The 14,821-nt window shown below is 38.2% G+C and overlaps 2 long non-coding RNA genes across 4 annotated transcripts; both read left to right on the forward strand.

Annotated features, from left to right (window-relative positions):
* The first annotated feature begins 255 nt into the window (after positions 1-255).
* LOC125247484 lies at positions 256-6,639 on the forward strand. 3 transcript variants are annotated; one of them, XR_007180094.1, is made up of 13 exons: positions 256-1,190; positions 1,260-1,310; positions 1,687-2,170; positions 2,262-2,382; positions 2,484-4,456; positions 4,539-4,589; positions 4,663-4,707; positions 4,807-4,871; positions 5,082-5,286; positions 5,461-5,643; positions 5,723-5,811; positions 5,900-5,969; positions 6,112-6,639. It is a non-coding gene; the product is annotated as an uncharacterized LOC125247484 (long non-coding RNA). The 3 variants fall into 3 exon arrangements; XR_007180093.1 differs by having other exon boundaries at positions 256-1,310; XR_007180095.1 differs by having other exon boundaries at positions 256-1,310; positions 5,157-5,286.
* A 116-nt stretch (positions 6,640-6,755) lies between these two features.
* Positions 6,756-9,653, forward strand: LOC125247483. The gene is made up of 4 exons (XR_007180092.1): positions 6,756-6,771; positions 6,847-6,900; positions 7,144-7,203; positions 7,646-9,653. It is a non-coding gene; the product is annotated as an uncharacterized LOC125247483 (long non-coding RNA).
* Positions 9,654-14,821: the final 5,168 nt, after the last annotated feature.

The raw sequence follows: 14,821 nt of genomic DNA on the forward strand, positions 1-14,821 counted from the left end.
AAGCCGATATTTTGATTTTGAAAATAAACTGGATATTAGACCCATTTCCTATAAACTACACTTACACAACATTCAATAGCAAACTATCTGCCTGTTCTATGTATGTGGGCTGTATAAACCATTTTCCAGAAGGGATTATGTTAAAAAAAGCCTTAGATTACAGTCTCAATGAGCGCGCGCGTCCAGATTTGTGCGAGAGGAGAGGAAATCCGCGCGCGAGCGGACAGATTTGTGCTCGCGCATTACATTGATATGCTCTCGCGTCACAATAATGTGCTCTCGACAATTGACAGTAAAATAACGCCATAGGGGACCCAACAGCAGAAAACATTGCGAAAGCCAAAGCTGGAAACGTAAAGGTGTCACTACCCTGGCTGACATGCAAAAAGGAAAATCCTGACCCTGATGGCCACCCTATTACTGGTTCAGCAGAACATTATGTTCTGTATGACCGGCTACTGCGGTCACGCCATCTGCGCTTCGGAGAAACGCGGTCACGCTATCTATGCTTTAAATTGTACTGCGCGTCTACATGAGGTTGCGTGGTAGGTGTTTTGTGTCGGTAGAAATATTTTAAAAATTCATTAAAAAAATAAATAAAATCAAACTGTTTACTGCAAACTTCACATGATTCTTGTTCTACATCTCCCCAAGAACCACTGTGGTGATTTTCATGTTCTTTTACTGTTTTATTTGGTTGAGTTGATTAACTGAATGCTCTCCACCTGTGCTAATTAGTTTTATTATCTGAACCTGGTCCTCCCAAACTTTGTAATTTGGAGTTTGACAGACAGACTTTTTTTTTCAAACAGGTGTTTTTTATTAGTGAAGTTCACAACGTAATTTCGGGAGGAGTGAACCCATCTAATATTTCAATTAGTGAAACTTAAAACATAATCTCAAGAGGAGGGAACCCTAATCTTTCAATTACATCCAGAGCATATAAGCAGCTACTCACCCTGCTCTGGCATCAGTTGTTTCGATATCCCTCCACCTCCCCAACTCCACCACATAAATTAAGCATCTCATCTATCTTACTCCTCTTCCATGCACTAGTAGTCCCTGGGGGGAATATCCAAGCTCGAGTTGAAGCTGCTTCCTTGAGCCCCTCCACAGCGGACAGCAAGCCAAATACGCTTAACCTTATTAGCTTAAAGATTTTATGAGGAAACAAACTCGTGAATAAACAGGTGAGTGCTAAAATCAATTTAGATTGATGGCGCTTAGCTTGAGCATTAACAGTTCTTGGTTTGTTGCAGGTGCTGATGTCCATGTGGTGCTGGCTTGGAGAAGACTGGAACTGAAGACTGGTAAGTAATTCCATGTGGAGAGACAAGACCAGACTGTGTGTGTGTGTGTGTGTGTGTGTCCATATATCTGGTGTTGGGCTTATAAGGTGATTGAAGACAGTTGGTGATGAGTGTGGAATGTGTGCGGATAGTGGGCAACTGAGGATTCTGGGAAATGTAGTGCAGAAGGCGACATGCATGGTCACACACACACACACCCTTGTTTATACTACTGTGTGGGGTCATTATTATAAGTTATTATTATCTACATTGTGCTGCTATACTGTAATCACCATTGTTGCAACCTGTTCCTGTTGATTACCCAGTCGTATAAACTGTAACAATAAACTCTGTTTATACATCACTTACCTTTATGTCCTCTTCTGTTGTGTGACAGAAGACCATACCACACCACAATTATGCAAAGTTCCATGGACATTGGTGGAGATCATTCCACCGATCCATTTTCAGACCTCGTTCAGGCAGTTTGTCACTCATTCACCTGTTGCTACTTCAAGCTCCACTGAGTTTCTGTCAGCCTCTACTCCGGCTATCATCTGCAAACCAATGGCACCAGACTCACAGCATTCCAGTGCATCCTTGGATAACAGCCTCCTCTGTTCCCCTGGTTTTGCAAACCATTGGAGGTTCCAGCTGTCAATCATTGTTTCCAGCAGAGCAAGAGGAAGTGGGACTCAGCAGACATGCATCTCCAACAGGCAGTGCGGAGACACAAGACAATCTGACGCTCCCAGCAGAACATCGACTCAGTACCAACCAGGTCAGAAGGTGTGGCTCTCTGCACGGGACATCCGTAAGCTGAGTCCCTGTTATGTAGGTCCCTTCACTGTGCAGAGGCAGATCAACGAGGTCCAATACAGGTTCAACTTCCACCTCACTACAGAATCTCACCTTCATTTCACGTGTCACTACTGAAACCCCACACTGAACCTTTGTCTTCTCCCCTCACAGGATCTGGTGGTGATGAGATACCTCCTCCTCCTGAACTGGCTGACGACGAGGTCATCTACCGGGTCCACTCCATTATCGACTCGCGCCGACGGGGCAATCGTATCGAATACCTCATTGACTGGTAAGGTTACAGCCCTGAAGAACCATCCTGGGTTGCTCGTGATGATTTGCTCGATCCATCTCTTTTCACCCAATTTCATTCTGTTCATTCAAATCGTCCAGCACCAAGATGTAGAGGCAGGCCCCATCATCGCACCATCTGGACATCAGGAGCCGCTCGTGGAGGAGGGGGTACTGTCATGGAGTTGCAACCATCTCAGACACCATTCTGCCCATCGTCACCAGACCAGCACGTTCTGCCAGCTCAGTCACTCTCCCCAGAATTCTGATTCACTACACCTGTACTCCCTTATCAACACACCCCATATATTCCATCACATCCTGCACTCCTTTGTCTGGTCTTGTCATTCCCATGCGAACAGACTCCTTTCCTGCTACTCACCTGTGTACTTACCTGCCGCCAAGGATCCTGTGTTCTGTCGTCTGCTACCAGCCCATCGAGTGTACCTACCAGTCCTCCTCCTGCATCTGCCATATTACATTCCAAAATTTGATTTCATATTTTTATGAATTTTTAAAATTGGTCTGTATAGAGAAGGAAATAGTGTATGACTTCGGTATATAATTATTAAAGAACATTTTATGAATTTTTAAAATGTGTCTGTATAGCAACATAAACCATATTTGTCATAACTTTGGCATGTAATTATTAAATAATAAAACGGTAAAAGAACATGAAAATCACCACAGTGGTTCTTGGGGAGATGTAGAACAAGAATCATGTGAAGTTTGCAGTAAACAGTTTGATTTTATTTTTTTAATGAATTTTTAAAATATTTCTACCGACACAAAACACCTACCACGCAACCTCATGTAGACGCGCAGTACAATTTAAAGCATAGATGGCGTGACCGCGTTTCTCCGAAGCGCAGATGGCGTGACCGCAGTGACCGGCTCCATGAGGACAACACAAAGGACGCTCGAGATTCACTGCGGGAGCTTCGCCTGGTCCCGCAACTGGCTGGAAAAGTTAATAGCCAAGTCGAGGAACAGTTGTTTGCAAAACTAAAAAAAAAACAAAAAACTACTTCCTAAACATGGCTTTGCCGTCGACTCATGTGTTCCTCATGCGAAACATAATTCACCATTACAATATTCGCAGAAGAAGAACGACTTGACCACATGAAAAAGGAGTTTCAGACAAACATTCTAATGAATGTCCACAGCCAGGCTGTTTTCGGTCATTTTTCACTGTACTTGTGCACTTTTGTTATGAATGTGACACTTTATTACTCATTGGACTGATCTGTTCACGTTTTTGTAGAACATATAACATCTGAGGAATCCATGGATGTGTCAGTAGGTCAGTAAATTGTTGTGTCCAGTCCCCTCCCTCAGGTGGAGCTACACAAATTACTTGCTCACTAAGTGCAAACAGGCACACTAACTTAGAAATTTAGAGCAAAGTTTATGATTTCTAAGCTTGTTTTTTTCAGTAGCAGTGCCAGACACCATTTTAAAACCCTCAGCAACACCAGCAACCATTGCGATCCCTGCAGTGAGTGAGACTGCATCACCAGAAGCCGCTGCTTTGGGACCAACAACCCTGTTGGAATATTTTTCACCAGTAAAGCCATGGGAAAGGGACTGGCATCCAGTGCAAGAAAAACTGGTCAAATTATTATTGTTGAAATTGAATGTGCATGCATTTGCAGTCGAGCACTATTGTTTGACTAACCATTTTTTTTATAGCTTGATCACGTGCTGGATGTCAATCGGCCTGGAGCTGAAATTATTGTCAAGGATTGTCCATCTATGAATTTAGACATGCAGTTTCAGGCTCTAATTTGGGCTATGTTCCTTTAGCCATTTCTAGCTTTTGTTCTACTATACAATTAGCTTTGTTCAGAGTTTAAAGGCCATGTTTTATTGCCTTAACTCTTTGTTCTCCTAGCCATTTCTTGCATGTTTTGGCTACGTTCATTTAGCCTTTTTTGCGTGATGTGTCTGTTCTCAGGTTACAGATGAGCTGTCATTTAAATTTGATCAATCATATTCATGTTTTTTTCTACAGACAAATTGCCAACCAAATTGATCCGGGGATCTGGACAGAAATGACTGGAAAGGATTTTTCGGTGATAATTCTACTGCAAAAATTATTACCTTTTATCTATTATTAATTTCTAAACTGACTTTTTCTCCTTTTCTCAATCATAGGCTTTGCCACGTCAGACAAGAGGGAATGACTGTGGTGTTTTTGTGCTGATGGTAGGGTCTTTAATTTGTTTATAAGTAAGGTCTAGTGAACAGTGTTAACAACAGCTTGTCTCCTGTATTTCAGTACACCCTCTCAATGGTCTGTGACATCGAGTTCGATTTCCAGGAGGTAAGTTAATAAAAGGACATTTATGTTTATTTTATTTACTTTAAGTTTATTTGGTAAAAGTAGAAAACAGTATGACCTTTAACTGGGCATTTCTGTCAGGTTGACTTGCCCATGATTAGAAAATGGTGGTGCCTTGTGCTAATGGAACGATTTCAAATTGACGGGTATGTCAAAAAGTATTGTACTTTTTGGTAAAATATTATTCAGAGGTCCCATATATGAGTTAAAACTGTCATATCACTTTTGAATATTTCAACATTTTATTTAGCATGAGTAACAAAACACCCTTAATAACTCTCTTAAGAGACAATTCTTTTTTTTTTCCTTTAATTATTCCTATAATTTTTTTTTTTTAAATTATGATTGTTTGCAAGCTATGGGCGCAGGTTTGCCTTCTGGACAGACGAGGAAAAATGCTTATTGGAGGCAAAAACTCAACCTCTGTATAGGTTAAAATGAAGCAGAAGCACCACACATGATGTCCCACAGCACGTCCAAGCAGTCCAAGATCGGACAAGAACCGAAGAAGCACTGGTGGACTGCATTGTGACTTCAAAGGGAACAGAGCAGCATTTAGAGGTACTGAAATGGTCCTTATTCACCATTTAAAGATTAGCATTCCTAAATGACTCACCCAGGGCTGTGATCATTGTCAATTGATTATCCAATATGCCCTTAGCTATATTTTTAGTGGTTATGCCAATTATTCATTGATGGCTTGTGTATAAACAACACTTTTTGTTTGCCCCGCAGGATGTTCTCAATGGGAAACCATCAAAGTGGTTCCCCCTAAAGCCACGTGTGCCAGTACACATGGACAGTGAGCAGGTGTGTGTTATTCTTTCTGAACACCTCAAAGCTCTGCTGCATCCTTCTAAAACTCAACTCAACTTCACAGATGAAGCGGAGTTCATTTGTAGTTTTCTTTTTCCTGAGGTAGGCCCGAACATGTTTCGATTATTGCCATATATGCAATGTTTTATACATTAATGAATGTATTTATTTATATGGACAGGCCATCATTCATGGCCTATGTGAGCTGCAGGCATTATCCTGACAGGAGGCTGAGGAGGTGTTCCTCCGTGGCCCTACTTATCACCCTAGGTATGCTTGTAATTTGCATTTGCAAAAAAAAAAAAATGATGTATTATTACACAATATTTTTGACAATGGCATTCATCTTTTATTTTAGTGAAGTTGAGGAATTTGACAGGGTGATTGCAAAACGAATGAGAAAAGAAGCAACATTCACCTACCAGAAAGTAATTCTTTTACCTTACATTTTACATTTATTAATTTAGCAGACGCTTTTATCTGAGTTTTTTTTAATGCAATTGAAGACGAAAAGTAAAGTCACTAACATAATTCTTTCTTCCTTTTTTCTTTGCTTTGTCCTGTTTACAGCAAGATGACGGTGATCAAGGTGATCGTTAAATAAAGTACAGAATTGTTTATTATTGGTGTTTTGTCTATTCTTATTTGAGTTTTGCTTCACATTAAAATATCAAAAAACTTTGTAATGTTAGCATGGTATAATGTTAATTAGACCATTATAGGTTGAACTGAAAGAAAAATTGGAATTTGGATAAAAAAAAAAAAAAACATTGTAGCAATATAATATCACATAATATTTTTCAGAAGATGGTTCAATCTGTAATTGTATCCCTTTCTTTCAATTACACCCACGCTCAAAAAATAACTACTGGGTAATTTGTTAGTTTGAGAACACGATGAGGTTTTTTGGCACATGCATTAAGCAGAGAACGCAAATATTTATTTGGATAACTTTAAATAAAAAGAGACCGCGTCCTATAATGTTTTCAATGGCATTTGGATAAGGGTGTTATACGATCTTCCGAACAGCAGTAGGCGCTGTCTCGAAAAACGAGGGGACTGAGAATGCGGGACTCTGGGTGCGGCACTGTAGATGCAGCAGGCTCCGAGTCTGCAGCTTCAGAATGTTGGATGATGCTGTTGTTCACTACAAACACACTTTACTGCAGGATGATCACACATTTGGTTTCTACGGGATTGAACACGAGGATGAGATTAGAGCAGTACGCTGTGAGTGAATTACACAAGTATTTGACATTAAAGCGTTTCGTTATAGTCTTAAACTAACTGACCTTTTCATTTCAGGCACCTATACAGAGAAACTCGAGTGTCAGTCTTCTCATGGGCAAGTGACAGAAGGTCAGTATCTCTTTTGAGTCAGAAATCCACAAATGCTTGTTTTCTCTATCAGTTTTGTGTTATGAACATGTTTATTATTCCATGTTTACAGCTTTTACACACATCAGCCCTTTTTGTGCTTCATATTGTGGCAATATAAACTGAAACTTTATTATGATGAGTGTAAAATACCTTTAATTATTGATCCTTCACATGCTTAAGACACCAATAGACAGGAAAATAATTAATATAATTCTCTCCCAGAACCATATTCCTCTGAAGATGATGATGATGATGAAGATGATGATGATGATGATGATGAAGGTAAAGAAATGTCCAGGACTCTATTGAACATTTGGCTCTGATGAAACAGTCTGATGTGTATTATATAGTTCAGTTCAGCTTCACATGATCCACAGAAATATATTCATACTGTCATGATTGATATGATTCAGATTTACACCCATGAACATTCACTATCATGTTCCTCTGAAGTCAGCATCTACATCATGGGACGCCATTTTCACTGAGTTTTGTGCTTCATAATCGTGTTATTGTTGATCTTTCTGATGAACACATATAGTGTGAAACATGTTCATACAGAAATGAACAATTATCCCACAGATCTACATAATATTAATATAAACTGTATTATGATGAGTGTAAAACATCTTGAATTATTGATCCTTCACACAAGATTCAAGATTCAGTATCATTGAGTTTCTGACGGATCTTCTGTTGTTCTGTTCCTCATCATCTCTCACAGCCATGCGTTCATGTTCAGCATGTCTACGCAAACGAAGATACCCTGAAGATGAAGATGAAGATGAAGGAGCTAAACGAAGTTCACCTCTACCCGAAGATGAAGATAAAATAATTCCCAGGTCTCACTCTAAGGAAAATCTATTAATTGATATGCAGCAGCCTCAGTGAATAATGATGTTTAATGTAGTTCAGTCTCTCATGATCCTGATCAATATATTGATAGTGTGATCATGAATATATTGATAGTGTGATCAGGTATAGTTGAGATTGACTACAGTAAAGTGAGTGAATTTCTAACGGACAGTAGATCAGATCTCATAAACACACGTGTGGATCTGAACTGAGATCAGAATATCACAGAAATCCTCTGAACCTCTCGATCTCTTATTATTCACTCTTCAACATCCACTGCTGCTTCTGTTGCTCATTTGTTGCTTTGAATGAAAAGCTTCTGCTTAGTTAAAGTGTGTGAAAATATTCCAGCAGTAGAGAATTACACTTTATTTTGATGCTCATTCTGATAACTGAGTAACTGTACAACTACATGTAAAGCAGTCATTAGAGTGTCAGTAGACTGTTAGAGTTTGGGTTTGTTGACGTGTGTTGTAATAAAGTTACTTACAGTCAGCAGAATGTCTGTTAGGAGCATCAAAATAAAGTGTTACTGACAATTTTAAAGTTGTTTCTGAGGTGAATCAAATTATGATGAAAGATAAATTCAGTGTGTCATGAAACACTTTACTGTAAGAGGCTGACATTATGGTAGTGAATCTGAACTATATCACACTGATCAGATCACAGTATGAATATATTTATGAGGATTATGTTAGTTGGTGAAGTGTGTGTACAGGATATTTTATATATCTGAACTGAACTTCATCAGCGCCCTTATCTTGTGGTCTTTTTTTCACTGTACATGCCTCCGTTAGGTCAGATCATGAGTGAATATGGTGTGTCTATGATGGAGTTTGTGTTTTGCTCTTTACATTCATATGCAGATATTACACATAACCCTTTCTTTTGCTCATGTTTATTAATTTAAGCATGCACTTGAATATTTTTATTTCTGAGAATTGTTTCCCTTTTCTGTTGTATAAACACAATATCACTCTCATAGCTCTCGTAACTCTATGGTTTCTACGAAAGTGAAAATGGAAATTGAGGGTCACGCGGATATGATGTCACTGACAGGAGACGCAACGACACGGCCGTTACACTGGGTAACATTTCTCTGGATTTAAAGGAACACTCCACTTTTTTTGAAAATAGGCTCATTTTCCAACAGTTAAACAGTCGAGTTTTACCGTTTTCGAATCCATTCAGCCGATCTCCGGGTCTGGCGGTGCCACTTTTAGCATAGCTTAGCATAGTTCATTGAATCTGATTAGACCGTTAGCATCTCGCTCAAAAATGACCAAAGAGTTTTGCAGGGCTCTCAAGTCTCACGCATTGGGCGTGAGACACACGCATTTCAACACGCTCACACGCCACACCTTGTATTTCTCACGCAGAGAAATCTCCAGGATAACGCACAAGTTGCGCCGCTATTAGAGGAATCAAGCGAGTTCCCCATAGAGTTCAGAAGGCCCTGCCACGCACCAGTTAATCTAATAAAAAATATAGCTACCGGACAGCCAATCAGAAAATAGAATTGCTGTATCCGGGTAAGATTTAGATATTCCCGCCACAACAATGTTTACGTTCTGATTCCAACGACACATTCTGTGATTCACGGGCTCGCTCACCGATTCAGATGCTCGCTGAAGTAGTTAGAAGAGGACATCTGTCAGTCACATTGATTCACATCTGGCTACAGACTGATCGTGATTGATATGGGACCATACACTATGAGTACAGTAAGTCATCTTTGTGTCCAGCCAGCTGGAAAAATGAATATTCTTGTATTTAAAGCTGCAGTCCGCAACTTTTTTTGTGTTAAAAATTTACAAAAATTATATAATGAGAATATACAACATGAATCCATTTTCCAAACCGTGTTTTTGTCTTATCCTGAATCATTATGGTACACTTATAATAAGTGTTTATATTCGGACTATTTCAGACATGACTGGTAGGACCCGCCGCAGAGTATCACAGTAACTGCGTGACTCGCCATAGACATACATGGAGAAAAGTAGCTCCGGCTAGAATGTTCCTCCGCAAGACGCGTGCAGTTCTGTTTATTAACCGCTAGAGCCAAAAATCGCGGACAGCAGCTTTAAATTACGATTATTTTGAGAAAATGAGAGACGTTTTTAAACATTTTTTATTCAAGTTGTCATCACCATTTCTGAACAAACTTATTATTAGGTAATATACACAACAAGTTTACGTTTTATCTTAAGGTTTTCATTCAGTTTAAAACATTAAACAATATGTGTAAACAAAAAATATCGGCCTAAAGAACAAGCATTATAAGCTCAAGCAGCGAGCGGGAAAAAACACTGCAGAACGTAATGTACATATAATGTACACTAGAGTCAGAATATGGTTACCATGTTTATATTGTTTCACATTATAATGTTGAGGAAAAAAATTAAATAAAATGTGTATGATTATATTACCATTATCTCTCTCACTCACTCACTCACATACACACTAAAATGCTGAATTAAATAAATATTTTTTTATTTGTACGAATTTGTGTCATTTTTCATATCAGACCCCCATCCCCACCCAAACCCCCGTCGCTGCCGCCGCCGCCGAAATCTCACTCTGAACTCAGTTCAAAACTTGAGAGCCCTGGTTTTGATATTTTTCCTATTTAAAACTTGACTCTTCTGTAGTTGCATCGTGTACTAAGACTGACAGAAAATGAAAAGTTTCTAGGTCGATATGGCTAGGAACTATACTGTCATTCCGGCGTAATAATCAAGGAGCTTTGCTGCCGTACCATTGGTGCAGCAGGCGCAGTGATATTACGCATTATTATTAAGCCAGCAACTTTTCATTTTCCGTCGGTCTTAGTACACGATGTAACTACAGAAGAGTCGAGTTTTAAATAGGAAAAATATTGAAACTCTTTGGTCATTTTTAAGCGAGATGCTTCACTTCCTGTATGTCACTGAAACACATTCATGTTCGTTCTGCTGATGTTCATATGAAGCGTTCAGATACTCACTGATGATCTGATTCTGTGAATCTGAAACAAAGAAGAAAAATATGGTTTTATTACATTTTAATTCTAACAGTCACATCTTGATGATCAACTATCAGTATGAAAGTTGACTTTAGTAACAGCAGTTTATCACTGTCAAAGTTTAATAGATTATTAGCTCTTCAGATTGTGTAATTAGTTTCTTCATTTTACTTTAGTTTATTTTAGCTGATGATATGAAGATTCCACTATTTTACTGTGTTAAAACAGATACTATGGTGAATTTAACACATTAAAAGTTTGTTAACTAATGTAATAAAGTGCTACTAATTATGTTATTCGCCAATTATGACACATAATTAGCTGATTACTGACACGAGCAGAGATATAATTAAATCACGCTTCTCTGTTGTTATCTTTACACAGTTCACAAACACTATATGAATGTCAGGTTAATAATAGAGTCGTTTAATATTGATCAATTCATCTTCATTATTTTAATTTTAGCACCTGATGATGATGATGATTATTATGAGGATGATGTTCTTCTTCAGCAGAAAGTGATTCATGAGAATCGGCGAATCACTGCCGCCCCCTGCAGGACACACTCCAACTGTACAGGCATTTTACAGGCTATATAATTATAATTTATATATATTATAGAAAAATTTAACACTCATAAATCAGGCTATCAAACATAAAATTATTTAACTGTTTAATTAAAAATATCAGTTTTTTTTTTTTTTTTTGGTCTTTATTCATTCATTAATCTAATTTTAGCACCTGATGATGATGATTATGATGATGATGATGTTCTTCTTCAGCAGAAAGTGATTAATGAGGATCGGCGAATCACTGCCGCCCCCTGCAGGACACACTCCAACTGTACACAGGCGTGTGTTGACGGTGTGATGTTATGCCTATAACAACTTTGGTTCCGAGACTGTGTTGCGGATCGGGCACTGTGCCAGTGGGATGAACGCTATGTGTGTGCGCACTTAATAAATCATCAGAAATCACGGCAAGTCTTTGTCCAGTGGCATTTATAACATAACATGGTGTCAGAATAGGGACTGTAAGTCCATAATGTCCAAGGCCTAAAATGACTGTCCCATGAGAATCCAACGAATGCTCATCAGACTCCAAAAATACAATGTCAAAATGATATACACACCAGGAAAATTCATGTTTGCAGCAGATACACTCTCTCAATCAGTCGACAAGCATGAAAACCTCAATAGTGAGAAAAGCGTATGTTGACATGATTGTAACCCAGGGCCGGGTCTAGGGGGGGCTAGGGGGGGCATTGCCCCCCCAGAATTTCCTTGTGCCCCCCCAAAAATGTGCAGCCAACAATAAAAATCAATAGGCCTACATAAACATTAAAAACGTCTTATCTATTGATTAAGGATAGGCCACTTTATTCACAGAAAAAAAGTGAATATTATGCTTATAATGATATTTAATCTCATAAAAATGGACTTAAAATCCAAAAACATGCGAACTGGGAAGTAACGAACATTAATCAGAAAACACGTCAGTGCACACCTAATCTTCAAGCAAGTAGCCTAAAAAATATCACGATGAGCCGTCATATTTTCTGCATGCTGAGATAGCTGTCAGCGAACATTTTCCTCAGTAATTTCCATAACAATGAATAATTCGTACATTATGTCCATAAATAATTCACATAGACTACTAAGCAATAGCCAGTACAAAAGAAGAAAGATGCGAATAACAAACAGTATAAGTGACTATAAGAAAGAAGCTATATAATTAAATTAACAGTGCATATATTAGGCTTAATAATAATTAGCTATATTAAGACCTAATTCACAGATTAACACAACAGATTTATTTCCTTGTATGCATACGCGAATGCTCGCAAAGAAAGACGGATATTTTGAAATAATACTGTGTGCAGTGTAGGCCTATCTGACAAATGCAATTCGCAAATAAAGACAGACCTGAATTCGAGATCACATGCCGTAGGCTTTGCGACATTGAGATTTATTTATTTATTTATTTTTTTATGAAGCAGTATTTCTTTTGCCATTAAGTATCAAACGAAGTCCAAAACATTAAGAGTGGTGATAAATGTAAATAAATAACCAGTGATGTGTGCATATGTATATAATATGTGTGTGTGTGTGTGTGTGTGTGTGTGTGTATGAGCATATGTGTGTGTGTGTATATGAATGAATACATGTAAATAATATATTAAAAACCAAATTACATAAAATACATGTAAATGCAATTAAAAAAAAAACTGTAAATACTGTACAAACTGTATATTCTCTCCCCTAAACTAACCCTACCCCTAAACCTACCCATCACAGAAAACTTTGCATTTTTAACTTATGCATTTTTACATTTTCAAAAAGCATCACTTAGTCTGATTTATCAGATATTCTCCTCATGATGAGGACCAAAATGTCCCACAAGAACAAGGATTTCGGATATTGCCATCTTTATGGGGACATTTTATCCCCATAACGTAGGATTTACCAAGACCACACACACACACACACACACACAGTCATCGATCATCAGTTGCATTCTCATTCTCCCTTTTTAAAGCTGCTGTCTGTAACTTTTTTTTTCTTAAAAATTATCCAAAATAAATTTTTGAGCAAGTACATAACCAACCAGTGTTCAAAAATATCTGCTTACCTCAGCCCGATTCACAACGGCAAGCTTGTAATAATGTTTTATAATTCTGGTGTATATGATATAATATAGCTAATAATGACAGAGTCTAAACTTTGACAATATTTATCTTATATACAGGCATTTGACTAAAAACACATTCAGGCGTCGCTCCCAAAATGAGTTCAACGGGTCGTCTTGTTAATGTTATAAATTTTTTGTCATTACCGATTAAAGAGTATCTGGCGCCACCGCACGGTTAAATAAACATATTTGCCGAGTACATTGGTATTACAGTGTGTGGAATGGTGCGCTGTGATTGGTTGAGCGGATATATCGCGTTCTGCAGAGAAAGGAGACTGGCGTTTGTCACGTTTAGGAAAGAAAGGGAGAAAATATGACAGAATAACACGACGGATATCGCATTTTGCGCAAAATTAATAAATTACTTTTCAATACCGACCAGATACAATACTGATTTTTGGTGGAAACTCATTTTTTTTGAAAATGGCATTTATCGCGTTATTTAATATTATACTTATCATAATGTTATAATATTATATATGCAATATTATCTTTATATAATATTATACATTATATAATGTATAATTCACAACAAATGTCCTGTAATTTAGGTTTTCACACTTTTTTCCACAGGGTGTATGTGTGTATGTGTATGTGTGTGTGTGTGTGTGTGTGTGTGTGTGTGTGTGTGTGTGTGTGTGTGTGTGTTTGGGAGGGAGGGGGAGGGGGGGGGATATGCTGCCCTACCAAAATTTGTGATTGCCCCCCCAGTCCAACAAGCCTAGTACCGTCCCTGTTGTAACCTCTCTTCTCGTGTCCCCAGAGAAAACTGAACAAATAAGAAAAGCAACCGGTATGGATGGAACAATGACACAACTCAAAGAGATCATCCTGAACGGTTGGCCAGAAAAGAAAAGTGACTGTGCAAAAGCAAATCTAAGATTGCTGGTCGTGCAGATCAAAGCTTTCAGTGGTGAATGACATCATTTTCGAGGGAAAGAAGTTTGTCATTCCTGCATCGATGCGCAAAGAAACGCTGCAGAAAGTTCACGAAGAACATCTATGTTTATGCAGCTGGCCCAAGCATAGAACAACAGCTAAAATATATATATAAAATAAAACAAGACATAAATAATAACAATAGTAATAGATGATGGAATTTTTATGTCAAAATGACAGACAATGGGAAAGTCTAAGGTTTACCTCAGCTAAAGATGAAACTAAGGCTAACAGTGTCAAAGTGTGAAATGGAGGAAAGAGCTGAAACAGCGGGTGGAGACGAATATAGGCTCATGCATGAGTTTAAATGGTGAAAGTGAAACTTTAACCACAGTCTCATGTGCATCCGTTCAGTTAATCTGAAAATATAAGGTAGCTTGGAGAACAGTCCAAATGTGTTTTAACCCT

This window comes from Megalobrama amblycephala, linkage group LG15 (genome assembly GCF_018812025.1).
Source record: "Megalobrama amblycephala isolate DHTTF-2021 linkage group LG15, ASM1881202v1, whole genome shotgun sequence".
Taxonomy (NCBI): domain Eukaryota; kingdom Metazoa; phylum Chordata; class Actinopteri; order Cypriniformes; family Xenocyprididae; genus Megalobrama; species Megalobrama amblycephala.